The following is a 15,939-nucleotide window of genomic DNA, read 5'->3' as shown; positions in this document are numbered from 1 at the left end:
GAATTTATTGGAATATTTATCCTCATCACACTCGCTGATTAAAACAAACAATAAATGAGTGCATGTCCATCCTGCAGATGAAAAATTTCTTCAGCTCTGGCTATTGCAGGGAATGTTACAAAGAACAGTGCCACACAAGATGCTAATGTTCTACCGCAAAATGCCAAATCCTAGTTTATCCTCAATTATTTACAATGTTTAAAAACAAAACATGCAGAGGGGCGGAGTGTAAATGGTGAATTCAACTCTGTGTCGAAAATGTTAATTGTGGATCCCTCATAAAATGTGTTAATTACATCACTCATAAATTCACCAAAATCGGAAAAGCAAGAGACTGTAATTGTCCAATCATCATCTAAATAACTTCTGGAGAACAGGAAGGAAATCACTGGTTGTTTGTGATATTCAGAAATGCCGATTTTGAGAATGTGGTGTTGGGGAGCAGTGAAATGATGATCAATGTTGTAGATGACACAAAAATGGGCGGGATGTATCACAGTCAGGAGGGAAGTGTTAGGCTACAGAAGGATAGAAACAGATTATTCAGATAGTCAATGGTCTGACGAAATTTAACACCGATAATTTGGGAAGATGCAAGTAAGAAGTAACAAGACAAGTGAGTACTTAAAAGTGAGTATGAAAGAGGAGGGCTAAATTTGCTCTTTTTTTCTTTGCAGCAGGGAAAGTTGAGGAGGGAATATGGTACAGGTGTACATGAGCAAATGGGGTATTGAGGGGATGAACAGACAGCAGCTGTTTTCCTTCGTCAAAGGATCAAAAACAAAGAGACACACTTTTAAACTGAATGTCACGGGATTGAGAGAGGATGTGTGGAATGTGTTTAGAACTGAGTGGATGGTATGAATCTGGAATGCGTTGTCTAGGAGGGTGGTTGATGCAGGTAACCTCACAAATGTTTAAAATGTCTTTGGATGTGCACTTGCTGTCACAGACGTGATAGGCCTGTTTTTCATTGCATGATTCTTTGCAGTGGCAGCCATGAGCATCTGGTATATTCTGAAACAATTAACAATGGCAGTTGCTGCTTTGTTCCTTTGACTGTACTCAGTAAGTGGCTATATTACAAACCAGCATCATCTCATGCATCTTCAGCACTCAGTCAACCAAAGGCAGCCCAGCCATCTCTGGGACCATCCAGTGGAATTCATATGCTCAGTGGATGCTGTCCAACAACAACACTGACACTATTCTAGCTGTATGCAACCATTATTAAAGCTACAGCCATAATATGAAGACAGCTTTTCCTCCATTATAATACAGACCTCTAGCAATAAGGGTGTTATTTATCTGAAGCATAATAAATTCTTTCCCAGGTATTCACTTTTACAAGCAGCAAGTTTTCCTGTGTTTTGCTGTCAGTTGTTTATCATGGAATTCCCCAGCCCAACCTCTTTCCCATTTAACATTTTCTTGTGCAATGTCTCCCTGATCCCACACACCTCACTCCGTCACATCCCCCACACTCTCCATCCTTACTTGTTAATCTCTGAAAAACCTGCGCCTCCTCTCTATAATTTATTCCAACTCCCAACTCACTGTTTAGATTCCTTCTCTCGGCATGGTCATTAGACTGGCCGTGCCTGATGTCCTATTCACCTAACTTTCTGCTCAGTTCCTGATCTTCTGCTTTGGTTCTCACTCTCCTGGTTTATTCAAATCCATCTGACTTGTACTAGACAACATCCCCACATGATGATGGTGCTTGTACAGTTACGATACAATCTGTCTTTTTTGTACAGGTCCCCACCTGTCCTGGAAGAGATTCCAATGATACAACAATCTGGAACTCTCACCCCTGAACTAGATTTTTAACAACATGTTAAGGTTTAGTGTCTTCCTCATCTTTCTCTCTTTTCCACATGGCACGGGGAGTAATCCAGTGATTACAGAGGATTATTCTTTCTCTTTCTCGCTCGCTGTCTCTCTCTCTCTCTCATATACACACACACATTCAAACACACACAGAAAGACACTATATTACTTTGCAAAATAATGCAAATAACCTTAAAATAATCGGAATGACAAGTGGAATGAAGTATTTAGTTAAAGGGAGGATGAGAGAAATTGTGCTTCTTCTGGATGTCAGTTTGCTCCCTGAGTTGGAGAGTTCATTTTCAGACGGTTCATCACTGCACTAGGGAACATTATCAGTGAGCCTCTGGCGAAGTGCTGATATTATGTCCCACTTGCTATTTATGTGTTTAGGTTTCTTTGAGTCAGTGATATAATTTCCAGTATTGGTGATTTCATGTCCGGTTCTTTTTGTCAGAGAGTGTTCGATGGAATCAAAATCAATATGTTTGTTGATAGAGTTCAGGTTGGAATGCTATTTTTCTAGGAATTCTCGTGCGTGTCTCTGTTTGGCTTGTCCTAGATGGATATGCAGACCCAGTCTAAATCGTGTACTTCCTCATCTATAAGTAAGGATACTAGTGATAGTGGGTCATGTCTTTTTCTTCTGGCCAGTTGTTGTTCATGTATCCAGGTGGCTAGTTTTCTGACTGTTTTTCCGATGTAGTGCTTGTAACAGTTCTTGCAAGACTTATTCTTGCTTGAGCAGAACAGACAAATATGTGAACTAGTTGCGGTGCTCAAATGTATGAAAAAAAGTTGTCGAGTAAAACAGGAATACTCTGCTTCCGTTAGTTGGCATTACAGCATCAAGGAGTTCTTATTTCAAGCTTGTCAGCAAAAGAGCCAGGAATGAGATAAGGAAAAACTTCTTTATTGAGAGAGTTGTTAGGATTTGGAATGGAACTGCCTGGGAGAGTTGTGGATGAACATTAAAAAATAGAACTGGATATGCATTTGGAAATATGTATTTAACAGGCTGCAGAGATAGGGTTGGCAAATTGGAGGGACTTGGGAGACATTCCTGGAGCTGATGCCCACACAGTGGCCAATGGCCTCCTCCTGTACTTTAAGGTTTTGCACTCTATCATGTGTCTGATGCGAATAAAATTCAGGATCCGATTATTTCCCATTGTAAATACTCACGAATATCTGATTACTTAGTGCAGCATAAGCATTTAAAATGCAACTACTGCAAGGTCAGCTTCATTAAATAATCTAATTATTGCTCAGAATATGAATATTTGAAATGTTGAATTCCAATTACGAAAACAAATCTGTCATTGCTTTGCCACAAATCTCTTCGAAAAGGTTTGACTTTTCACTTACACGATAATATGCTCATCGTTTTTGTTCACTGTCTGCATTTCAAATTAAATAACATTCTTTCTAAAAGTTAAACGTTTTCAAATTATTGTTCACTAAAATTTGATAGCACAAATCATTTAGTTAGTTTAATATTCAAAGAGCATGTTGAACTATAGACATTTCTAATTCGCTGACAAATAGCTGTAGCTTGTACATTTCAGTGAGAAATTGAACTGATTGATTATATATAAATATATAAGAATGCTCATTCTATTTGATTATTCAATCGTTTGCTCACCCTGAACATGTAATCACTCAGAAGCCAACCACTTTCAAGATGTTGGAGTGACAATGCATAGTTTTGAATCCTGACATTGTTTGTGTAATTCTGATCACCAAAAGAGTTACATCCATGTTGTTTGTTTGATACAAAATAAAATGTACATTCTTAATTTCTGTGTTAGAAAATCTTGACAGGAGTTTATATTTTTGTTCCATAAATATAGAATCAGCCTAATTCTTTTCAGAGATTATAGTTCAGTCGAATAATCATAGTTGACGTCTTATTTTTGCGCAATTCACGAAACATAGCAAACATCTGATTAATACATGGGTCACCCAACAGATTGTATCTGAAGAAAACAGCAGCAAATGATAAGTCAAGAATTACGCTAATACCTGAACTTGGCGGAGCCTTTCTGGTGTAGGACACGTCACATATTGCACTGGCATTCAGTTGAATGGAACAATGAACAACATAACTGGAAGTTTTGGGCTAACGCCCCTCCCCAGCTTCCTAATCTCACTCAGATCACTCCCTCACACATTCAACAATTGAAAAGAATCCAGAGGCTGGGTGAAACATAAAACACAGAACAGTACAGCTTAGTGCAAACCCTTCAAACCTTGACGTCCTGCCGAACCTTTATCCTACTCGAAGTTCAGACTAACTGACATACCCTTCATTGTACTATCATTCATGTGTCTATCCAATAGTCACTTAAATATCCGTAATGCAGCTGACTCCACTAACACTGCTGGCAGTGCATTCCAAGCACCCACCACTCTCTGTTTAAAGAACCTACCTCTGACATCTCCTCAAACCTTCTTCTAATCATACTAAACTTATGCCCGCTCGAGATAGCCATTTCCAACGTGCGAAAAAGTCTCTGGCTACGAACTCTGCCTATATCTCTCATCATCTTATACACGTCTATGAAGTCAACTCCCATTCTTTATTGTTCCAAGGAGAAAAGCCCTAGCTCCCTCAACGCTTCTTTGTAAGACATGCAATCCAGTCTCAGAAGCATCCTGGTAAATCTCCCCGGAACCCTCTCCGAAGTCTCAACATCTTTGCAGTAATGAGGCGACTAGAACTGAATACAATACTCTAAGTGTAGTCATAAGAGAGATTTTTGGCGCTGCAGCGTAACCTTGCGGCTCTTAAACTCAATCCCTGGCTAATGAAAACACCATACATCTTAACAACCTTATCAGCTTGGGAAACAACATTGAGCATCCTATGATATGGACCACACGATCCCTAGGGTCCTCCAGTCTGCCAATAATCCTGCCTTTAAACCTGTATGCTGCATTCGAATTCGACCTTAAAAAATGAATTGCTTTACACTTATCCAAGTTGAACTCCATCTTCCATTTACCAGCCAATCCTGTCAAAGTCCAATTACAACCTAAGACAGCCCTTAACACTATCCATAACTCTAACATCTTTATTACATTGTAAAACTTACTAAAGCACCCTTTCACTTTATCATCCGAGTCATTTGTAAAAATCACAAAGAAGAGCAGTCCCAGAACCGATTCCTGAAGAACGCTACTGGTCACCAATCTCCAGGATGAACCCTTTCCATGTTCTACCACCATCAGTCTTCTACAGGTCAGACAATTTGTATCCACACACACAGATTTCCCTGTTTCCTTGTACCCCATGCCTCCTTACTTTCTGAATGAGCCGATCTTATGGTAACTTTATTAACCACCTTGCTAAACTCCATGTACATCACATCCACTGCTCTACCTTCATCAACGTGTTTGATCCCATCCTGAAAGAATTCAATAAGTTCTGTGAGGCATGATTGTCCATCAAAACGCCATGCTGACGATCTCTAATCAAACTATCTCTTTCCAAGTAATCATAAATTCTGTTTCTCAGAATCCTCTCCAATACTTTTCCCAATACAGAAGTAAGACTGACTGGCCAGTATTTTGCAGGATTATCCCTATTACCTTTCCTGAACAAGGGAATAACTTTTGCCACCCTCCAATAATCAGGCAATACTTCAGTGGACAGTGGGGACGCAAAGATCATCTACAAAGGCGCAGCAATCTCTTCCCTCACTTCCTCTGGTAACCTCGGGTGCCTCCTGCCTGGTCCAGGGGACTTATCTATCCTTATGTTTGTACTTCAATCAGTCTGTACTCACCTTACTTTGTCTACCCCCTGTCCAAACAACTGACTGACTGCTTTCCATTTCAGGGCTATATACAGTGCTGCCCTCCTGAGCAAGTACAGTTCCAAATTTCCCATGGAATGGAAAAAATGTGAATGCACCAATGTCTTCCTGATGAAGGGACTCTGCTCAAAGTTTTCACTCTCCTGGTCCTCGGATGCAGCCAGACTCGCTGCGCTCTACCAGCACCATACTTTTCGACTCTGATCTCCAGCATCTGCAGTCCTCACTTTTTCCATTACTGAGGGCTGACCCCTCTACACACTAAGCAAAGTAAGTTATTTGGAGCTGACCGTTCAGTTCTGGAACGTTGCATTTGATTAACACATAAATTAAAAAAGAAATTACAATTCAACAATTATTCATTCAGTCCCAGAGTTACAGTTTTAGTTCATGGAAAGGCAGTTTGATAACAAAGAGTAAATGACTGAAGAACTGCGAGGTACAGAGTATTCCGTGTTCTAATTTCCAGGCTGGATGTCCTTTACCTTAATGTTGGGAATATTATCGGACCGACAGGTGTGATAAGGGAATGAGATGACATTTTTGCAGTGTGACATTTTTGTCATCACAGAGATGTGTTTGACGGTGGTCAGGGCTGACAACTCAATATTCTGTGGTACAAGAACTATGGGCAGCACAGGAGAAGGGTAAAAGAGAAGGTGGCGTTGCCTTATTAATTATGGAGTCAATGACTGCAGTTAGCTAGCATCATATCTTAGAAGGGTATTCAAATGACGCTTTGTGGGTTGAGGTTAGGATCAAAACGATGACAGATGCACTGCTGGGGATATATTACCGACTCTCAGATAAAAGAAAATACAGCAGCAGATATACAATCAATTCACTGAGGTGTGTAAAAACAATAACAGGATTATTATATTTAGACATTTCAATTCCAAATATTCATTAGGACAGTGATTTTTTTAAAGAGGGGAAGATGACTTGACATTTATTCCAGAGAGACTCTTATATCAACATGGAGCAGATACAACGATGGGCGGGGCAGTGCATAGGCGTGACTGTGGGGAGCGAAGCCAGTCAGGTTGGGGAGAGCATTGCAGGACCAGTCAGTGACCGAGACTCAAGCATTTTTAGCTTGTTAAGGAAAAGACCAAAAGAAAAAGGCTTGAAAATTAAAAATAATTTGGATGATGGAGGCAGATCTTACCAAGAGAAAGACAGGATCTGGCCACAGTACAGTTACTTCTGGGTGAAACTGTAACAGAACAGCGTATAGGTGGGGGGTGGGGATCACATGCTCACAATGGAATTGATGAGAGTGTCACCACAACATGTTACACCAAAGATGAAATGTAGGAAAACCAGCCCGGAGAGCCTGGGATATCTACACATATTCAGAATGGAATTAACAATAAAAGAGAAGCTTAAAACAGGCATAAAGGGAGCAGGTCAATGGAGGTCCCAGAAGAGGAGAGAACGTGAAGGTCTAAACTCAAGAAAGTAAGTAAAAGAGCAAAAATAGGGTGGGGGTGCAGCGGTGATAAAAATATTAGTGGGCAGTATTTTCAAGACTCCAAAGACATTTTATCGGTTTATCGGTAAGAGGGATAACTAGAGAAAGAATAGGGAGTATTAGGATCCGAGGAGGCAACCTGTGCATCGAGCCAGAGAATATGTCAAAGACCTATTACATATTGGTCTTCAATTTGGAGGAGCAGTTACTGTATTCAATGTCTGTTCCTGACAGTGTGACCTTGAGCAAATTTACACAGAAGCTGAGGAAGAATTGGAAGTCGGTGTATGATAAAATGTGGCCAAATCCCTTGATCCGGATGAACTGTATCTTAAACTGATGTGGAAGATGAGGGAGGAGATTACAGGTTCTTAACCGTTGTGTTTCGTTTTTTTTTAGTTTTGCCTCTGGCCACAAAGTTGGTATGATCGAACATGATAACATCTAATGTAGGTTTAACTTCCACACAGAGTGCTAGAAAAAAAAGCCATGGGATTAAAGACCACCAAGTCTCACCTCAGTGGGAGGGAAACAATTGTAGAAAATTGAGATAGCTGTTGAGGAATGATCACTAAATATGTTCAAGGCTGAGATGGACAGAGTTTTAAACAATGGTTGCAGGGAAAATGCTGGAAAATGGAATTGAAGGTTATCAGAATAAATGTACCCTAATTGAAAGGAAAAACAGAGTCAGCGAGCGGATGGGCATTATATCGCTCATATGTCTAATGGTAAACCTTTTCAAATAGGCTGTATTCACTGGAACACCAGCATCTCTCCCTCCAGAATGAGACACAGTTTGGAAAGCAATCAATAGATTCAAAGAATTCACAAATGCAGTACTAATAGACAGAAAAGATCAGAGGACTGCGACAACGTGGATTGGCTGTCAGGGTGAATATTTGCATCTGTGCAGTCACCACGACGAGAAAGAAAACCTCAGCAAGACACTCTCCAAGTCCAAGTATGGGTCTGGTGTCAAGGGGTGCTTAAGTCCCAAACAATGCATCACTGCAGTGTTTCCCTCCTGCCTTAACCAAAACTAAATGTGGAGTGGTCTATTGACGTGCTGTTAGTGGCAGAATAGGTCGTAATGCTTTGGTTCCAGAGGCTTTGGTGAGCAGAGGCTCAGCCAAAGGTACAAGTTAGCTCACGTAAAGTCTTTTTAATGCGAGTTTGACAACAGTTGAGATGGCAGTTAGGGCAGTTGCCCGTTCCACCTGCGGGATGTGGAGCTCAGGAAGATTTCCACTGTCCCTGATGACTACACGTGTGGGCAGTGCAACCAGCTGCAGCTCCTGGGAGACAGTGTTCAGGATCTGGAGTTGGCTGTTCTCCGGATCATCCAGATACAGAGCACTTCAGAGATAAGAGCTTTCGTGAGGTGGTCACACCCAAGTCCCTCCCTTCGCCGTGTTTCTTTAAAGACTGTCATATCCCAGTCCCATGTAAAGATCCACGCCCTGAGTTCATCAGCCTTACCTGTCAGCCGTGTTGCATTTAAATAAACGCAATTTAATCCAACAGGCGTTCCTTGGTTCCTGTCGTGTTCCAGGCAGAGAGTAGCTGGACGACAACCAGGAATGGGGAAGGGAGTAGGCAGAGAGTGCAGGAATCCCCTGTGGCATTCCTCTCGAAAACAAGTATACCATTTTTGATACTGACTTTGTGGTGTTGGGAAATGGGTATCAGGAAATGACCGTTTAGGGGAAAGCAGCAGTAGCCAGTTTAGTTGCATTACGACTGGGTCTGGGGAGCAATGGGAAAGGATAAAGGTAAACAGGGTCTTCGATATAAGAGATTCTGTGGCCTCAAACGGCAAACCAGGATGGTGTGTTGCCTCTCAGTTGTCAGTGTCCAGGATGTCTCTGAGTGTCTGCTGGAGTTGGCGGGGTGGAGGGTGGGGGGAGGTGTGAACTGTTAGAAGTCATTATGCACGTTGGCACAAATGACATAGGTAGACATAGGAATGTGGTCCTTCAGAGTGATTACTGAGAGCTCGAAGAAAAGTTAAAAGAACAGGACCTTGACAGTCACCTGATGACTTCCATTGTCATGAGCTAGTGTAGGTATGAACAGGAAGATATGGCGGATAAGTATGTGACTAAAGAATTGATGCAGGGGGTGGGATTCATATTTTTAGATCATTGGGAGCTTTTCTGTGACAGAGTTGACCTGTTCAAGAGGGACTGGTGGCACATGCACTGGACGGGGGACCAATATCTTCGCAGCCAGTTTTGATCGTGCTACAAGGGAGTGTTTAAACGAGATTGGCAGGAGGTGGTATCCTCAAGAGCAGGGAGGCAAATATGAGGCTGGAAGGAAATACAGTATTCAGAAATAGTACGTTGAAGAGACAGACCAGTCTGGAACACGATAGGGAGCAAGGAATGCCTGTTGATTAAATTGCATTTATTTCAATGTGAAAGGGCTGACAGGTAAGGCCAATGAATTCAGGGTGTGGATAGATAATCGGCACTGGATAGTCTAGTTATTACAGAAACATGGCTGAGGGATGGGTAGGACTGACCTTTAATGTAAAAGGATAAATGCATTAGGAGAGACAGAGATGGTGGAAAGAGGGAGGGGAGTAGCATTTCTAATCAAGGGGAGTAGAAAGCACTGATCAGAGATAAAATAACTGATGAATCATCCAGTGAGGCTTTGTGGGTGGAACTAAGAAATAAGAAGCGGATGGTGACTTTATTGGGGTGGTACTATAGCCCCCCTAACAGTCAACAGGAATTACAGTAACAAAAATATCTAGAGAGGTTGGGGAGACTTGCAGGGAACATTCGGGTTGTCATAAGGTCCTAATCGGGAAGGGGCAATATTTAACCTACTCTTACAAAATATATCAGGATAGGTGAGTGAGGTGACAGTAGATGTGCACTTTGGGACCAGTGAGCATAGATCTATTAATTTTAAAATAGTTATGGAGAGGGAAGAAATTGGTCCACAGATTCAAGTTCTAAATCGGGGCAAGGTTAATTTTGATAGACACAGACAGGCGTTTGCAGGAGTTGATCGGAGTAGTCTGTTTGCAAGCAAAAGGGACCTCCAGCAAGTGGGAGCTTAAGATCTGTATGTTCCTGTGAGGATGAAAGGAACGTTGACAGGAATGAGGAACACTGGATAACAAGAAATGTTTAGGCTTTGATCAAACAAAATGTGGAGGCGTGGCTCAGGTAGAGGCAGCTTGGATCACGGAAATCCCTGGAGGTGTACAGGGGATATCGGAGTTTACTGAAGAAGGAAATCAGGAGGGCAAAAAGGGGGTATGAGATAAACTTGACTTCGAAAATCAGGGTGAATCCAAAGAGGCACTTTAAGTATATTAAAGGAAAATCATTAACTAAAGAGAGAATAAGACCCCTCAAAGACCAAAGTGGGCATGCATGTGTAGTACCATAAGAGATAGGCGACGTCCTCAACAAATATTTCTCCTCTATATTTACAGTGGAGAAAGATATAAATATATGGGAATTTGGGGAAATTAGTGGTGATATCTTAGGGACAGTCTGTATCACAGTAGAGGAGGTAACTGATGTACTAGAAACTTTGAAGTTGGAGAAATCTCATGGTCCTTACCAGATATATCCAAGAACACTGAAAGGGGATAGAGAAGAATTTGCGGGGGCTGTGGCTGATAATTTTGATCATCAGTTACCACAGGTGAGATCCCAGAAGACTGAAGGATAGCAAATGTGCACTTAATCAAGAAGGACTGAAAAAATAAAGCCTGTGAAATACAGACCAGTCAGCTTAATATCTGTGGTAGGTAAATTAAGTGAGAATATTCTGAAGCATAAGTTTTACATGCATTCGGAAAACAGGGTTTGATTAGGAATAGTAAGCATGGCTTTTTGAGTGGAAGTTCATACCTGAAGAATTTGTTAAATTTCTTTAATTATGTGACCAGGAAGGTTGACTAGGGCGGGCCAGTAGACGTCCAAATGTGTGGTGCTGGACAAGAACAGCGGGTCAGGCAGCATTGGAGGGGAAGGAAAATCAACGTTTTGGGCATATGCCTATCATCAGGAATGTCCAAGGTTTCGATACTCCTGCTTCTTGAATGCTGCCTGACCAGCTAGGCATTTCCAGTGCCACACTTTGCAACTCTGATCTCCAGCATCTGCAGTGTTCACTTTCTCCGAAGGTGGTAGATCTTGTCTATATGGATTTCAGTTACACCAGAACAGGATAAGGCTTGTCAGCCCCTGGAGTATGATATACAGTTACAGGAGGAGGCCAATCAGCCCTCAAGGCAATAGAACTAGACCCATTCTAGATCATGCAGCAACATGATCAGGCTATTCAGCTACTTGAAGTCAATAACACAGGAAATGGAAGAGGCAACAAAATGACTGGCCTATGGGGTACACTGGAATAACACCAGGCTATATAGCCTGTAAAGCCTGCCCTTCCCTTCAATAAGGTCAGGGCTGATCTCTTCCGGCATTAATTTCTCTTCTCTGCCCAATTCTTTGTAGCCCTCAACTCCCTGATGTGTCAAGATCCATTAACACCATTCTGCTCCCCCAAACAGTTCAGAGATGTAGCTGCCTGGGATAGAGAGGCCAGAATACTCACTACCCTCCGAGAAGTAAACAGTTCCCACGGATTTACCTTGACCTTTGACATGAACAAAATATATGAGCACAGTATCAGAGTGACTGGCCCTGACATCACGGCAGGGCGTGACTGAGGAAGGTGTCAAGGAGACTGAATAACATTGAACCTAATGGGAATCAGTTGGAAACTCCCAGGTGGTTGGGCCATTCAGGACACCATGTGGCTGGTGCAGATCAATCCTCTCAGTCCCTAGATATCTATGTTGGCGATCTTTAGGGTAGCTTCCTTGGCATAAACATCTTCAGCTGGTTCATCAACGTCTTACGCTCCGTCATTAGATCAGAAGTGAGGATGCTCAGAAAGTATCGCATAAAGCATCAAAACCTGGTCAACATTCAAGCTCATGCTGTTAACATCTAGGTAACATTAATATAACAGTACTACTGGACCCTGAAAATTTCCAAAGAACTAAAAAAGAGCAACTCATTCTGTATCCCAAGCTGGTGTCACAGAAATGTGAGAACGCCATTCAGCCCATTGAAGCTATTGGATAAGAAGAGGCACAGCCCATTTACTATCTCTTACCTATTGCACAAGAAGAGTTTTTTTAAAAAACTACAAATGTTGGAATGCAGGAGACTGGAAAAACACAACAGGCCAGGCAGCATCAGGAGAAGAAGTCCACTCCTTGGGCATAAGCTTTCTTCATGCATGGGGGTGGGGTAACGGTGTGTACAGATAAAGAGTCGAGGTGCAAGAGTAGGAGGAGGGGGTGTGGTGAGGTGGGGAACACAGGTAGAGGCTAACACCGGGTTGGTCAATGGGAGGAATGAATCCAGTTGACAGCTGGAAGATGGGTTGATTAGAGGAAAGGAAGGAGGAGAGGCTGGGAAGGGAGTCGGGGTATTGGAAGGGAGGTTACGAGAAATTGGAAAACTCAATGTTGAGTCTCCCGGGCTGTAGGCTGCACCGGTGGAATATTCAATGTTCCTCCAGATGTGCTTTGGTTCGTTGAGGCAATGGAGGAGGTCAAGGATGACCATGTCGGAAATGGAGTGGGAGGGGGAATTGAAATCGGAGGTGATTGAGAGGTCAAATCAGCCCTTACAGGCCCAGCTGAGATGCTCAGCAAAGCATTCCATTTAGTTTACATTTGGTCTCCCTGATATAGAGAAGACCACATCAGTAGCACCAGATACAGTTAACGAGGTTGGATCCCATCACCTGACACATCTTCCACAAGGACCAATCCCTTCGCTAATTTTGGTTCGTGCCACACTCCCCACCAAACCCGCCAAGCCCCACTGGCAACTGACCCTGCAGATGAAAAAAATGCATCACCTGCTGGCACACCACCTCCCTCATCTCATCCAAGGCCCCAAACAGTCCTTCCATGTGAAACAGAGGTCACATGCCTCTCCTTCAACCTAGTTTACTGCATCAGGTGCACCTGGTGTGGTCTTCTCCACATCGGGGAGAGCAACGTAAACTAAGGGCTCATTTCGCTGAGCATCACGGCCAGGCCCACAGCGGCCGACCTGAACTCCCAGGCACCACCCATTTCAATTCCCCTTCCCAATTCCTTTCCAACATGACCTACTTGGCCTCCTCTGTTGCCACAGTGAGTCAGACCGCAAATTGGACGAACAACATCTTACCTTCTGATTGGTTAGCCTATAACCTGGAGGACTCAACATTGGGTTCTCCAATTTGGAATAACCTTCCCAGCCATGGACCTACTCCCTGTCCAGCCCCGACTCCTCCCTTCCATTCCACCAAATGACCCCACCGTCTAGCTCCCAACCGGATTCATCCCTCCCATCGACCAACCAGGTTGCACCCACCACTTGTGTCCACCTAACTCCTACCTCACCATCCTGCTGCTCTCCCCACCCCAACCAATCCATCCCCTCTTTATCTGCAGTTCCCCCTACCCCCACTCGCAGTCCTGAAGAACGGGTATACTTGAAATGTTGACTTCTCCACCTCCTGATTCTGCCTGACTTGCTGTTTCTTCCAGCCTCCTGTTTGTCTAATGTTACACAGGAAGATAAGGAATCTAGTCAGCACAACACGCAGGTAAGCAGCTACCACCGGTCACCCAATAATGAACCTCTTCCCTGGAACGAGGAAGAGGACATTCAGCCACCCGAGACATTGACAAATGAACAGAAGAGGCCATTCAGCCCGTCCAAACAGTTACACTGAAATAGGAGGATGTAATTGATGCTGCAACACTACAAACTAATGAAGCAGAGGCTGCATAGACAGATTGCTCCATGTTGTGCCTCCTGGCTCCTTTGCTAATGTTTCACACGTGTTACATTAACATGGTTTGCTGATGGTAAGGAGGCACACCGGATGGTTTGTGGCACATCTCAAGGAGGCATCTTCCATCTCCGAGAAGACAGGGCTAGTCTTCTGTATGGATGTCAGAAGCTTTTGAGAGTGACCAACCCTGTCAGAATGTGGCTCATGGCAAGTTTGTGAACAACATGATGCTCAGTGCAGGGTCTCACTCCAACCGTGCATTGAGACGGAGAGAGTTTGGTCAGAGCCTGGAGCTGTCTCTCAACCAACATGGGGGCTCCACAGGGACATGTAAACTATCACAGAGTCATAGAGTTCAACAGGCCCTTTAGCCCAAACTGGTCCATTCAGACTAAAATGTCCATCCATGCTAACTCCATTTTCCTGCACTTGGCCCACGTACTTCTTAACATTTCCTATCTTATATTTGTCCAATTGAGAAAACATAAATTGCGGGAAACACGTAATATTTAATGGTATCAATGCTTAGTTTTGAAAATAATGAATATTGCTCCATAACGCTCAAGTTTTATTGCAATCACTTTTTATTCTTTTTTCGCATTACAGATTAAGGACTCATTTCCTTCACACTCTCCTTGTGGTACCTTCAACACAGGGATTACTCTGGCGCATTGCCTGTATTCTGTCTCATTGTGGCAAGGAGATCATTCCTCATAAAGGAGAGAAAATCTGTTCACAGCTTCCCAAGTACTGTTTCAATATCACTTTACAAATTCAGTCAGGAGTCTTCACACTTATACTTCCATCATTTTACAATGAAGGACACTGTACATTACTGTGCTGATTACCTACTGCTCCGTATGAATTCTATCAGTGGCTCATGACCAAGGACATCCACCTCCTTTTCACCAAGAACACTTCCCATCATCTCACCTTCGCATAAATACAAACTGAGAAGGATGGTATGTTTTGCCAAATCATTTTGTTGCCTTGAAAAACGCCATGCTTTAAGCACAGCCACGCCAACAACAACAGCACTATTGCCATTGGAGATGGTTGCAGATGCTGCGGAAGTGATGGCCTAGCTGACTTTTTCTCTGGAATAATAACCCAGAGACCCAGGTGATAACCGAGACCCCGGTTTCGAATCCCACCACGGCAAATGTTGGAATTTGCATTCAATAAAATATCAGGAATTGAGAATCTAATGAAACCATTGTGTTTGTCCTACCTGGAACACTAATGCACTTCAGAGAAGGAAATGTACTGTCTTCACCCGGTCGGACTTACATACAACTCCAGACCACAGCACTGTGGTTAACACACAGCTGTAGTTTGAAATGGCCAAGCCAGCCGCTCCGTTATATCACTCACTAAAATTTTCAAAGAAATGAAACCGGGCGGACCTCAACACTGACTACTTACAGCCCACAGGCTGCAGTGGATCAGGGAGGCGGCTCACCAACACCTTCTCAAGGACAATCAGGAAAGGAATTAATTACTGGCCCAACATCCCATTACTGAATAAAGGAAGATGATGACACTCAAGGAAGAGAGACAAAGGGACATAGCTCACTTCAAACTGGGACTTTGATGTACACCTCACATGGGCATGCATTTCAGTAATATGGGAACATGAGAAAAATAAATAAGATTAGTCTGGACTATTATTTCGACTCCAGCTAATCATCAACAGTCCCTCTGTTTGTTTCTTTCTCTCTACCTCTCTCTTTCTCTATCTATTCAACTCACTCCTTCTCCCTTTCACAACAGCCATCCCTGTCATCAACATCAAACACACTATTTCCCAGCTGCATTCAGTTCTGATATATGGTGATTGGACGCAAAACTTCACTTCTATTTTTCTCTCGACCTGAGGCTACCAAATCTGTTCAGTTTCTCTGGCATTTACTCGTTCCTTTTGTTTCTGATCTCTAGAGGCATTTTTTTCCCCTACCTTTCATG

This window comes from Chiloscyllium punctatum, chromosome 31 (assembly GCF_047496795.1).
Source record: "Chiloscyllium punctatum isolate Juve2018m chromosome 31, sChiPun1.3, whole genome shotgun sequence".
Classification (NCBI taxonomy): Eukaryota; Metazoa; Chordata; class Chondrichthyes; order Orectolobiformes; family Hemiscylliidae; genus Chiloscyllium; species Chiloscyllium punctatum.
The sequence above is the reverse complement of the archived record's forward strand: the minus strand, read 5'-3'. Positions refer to the sequence as shown.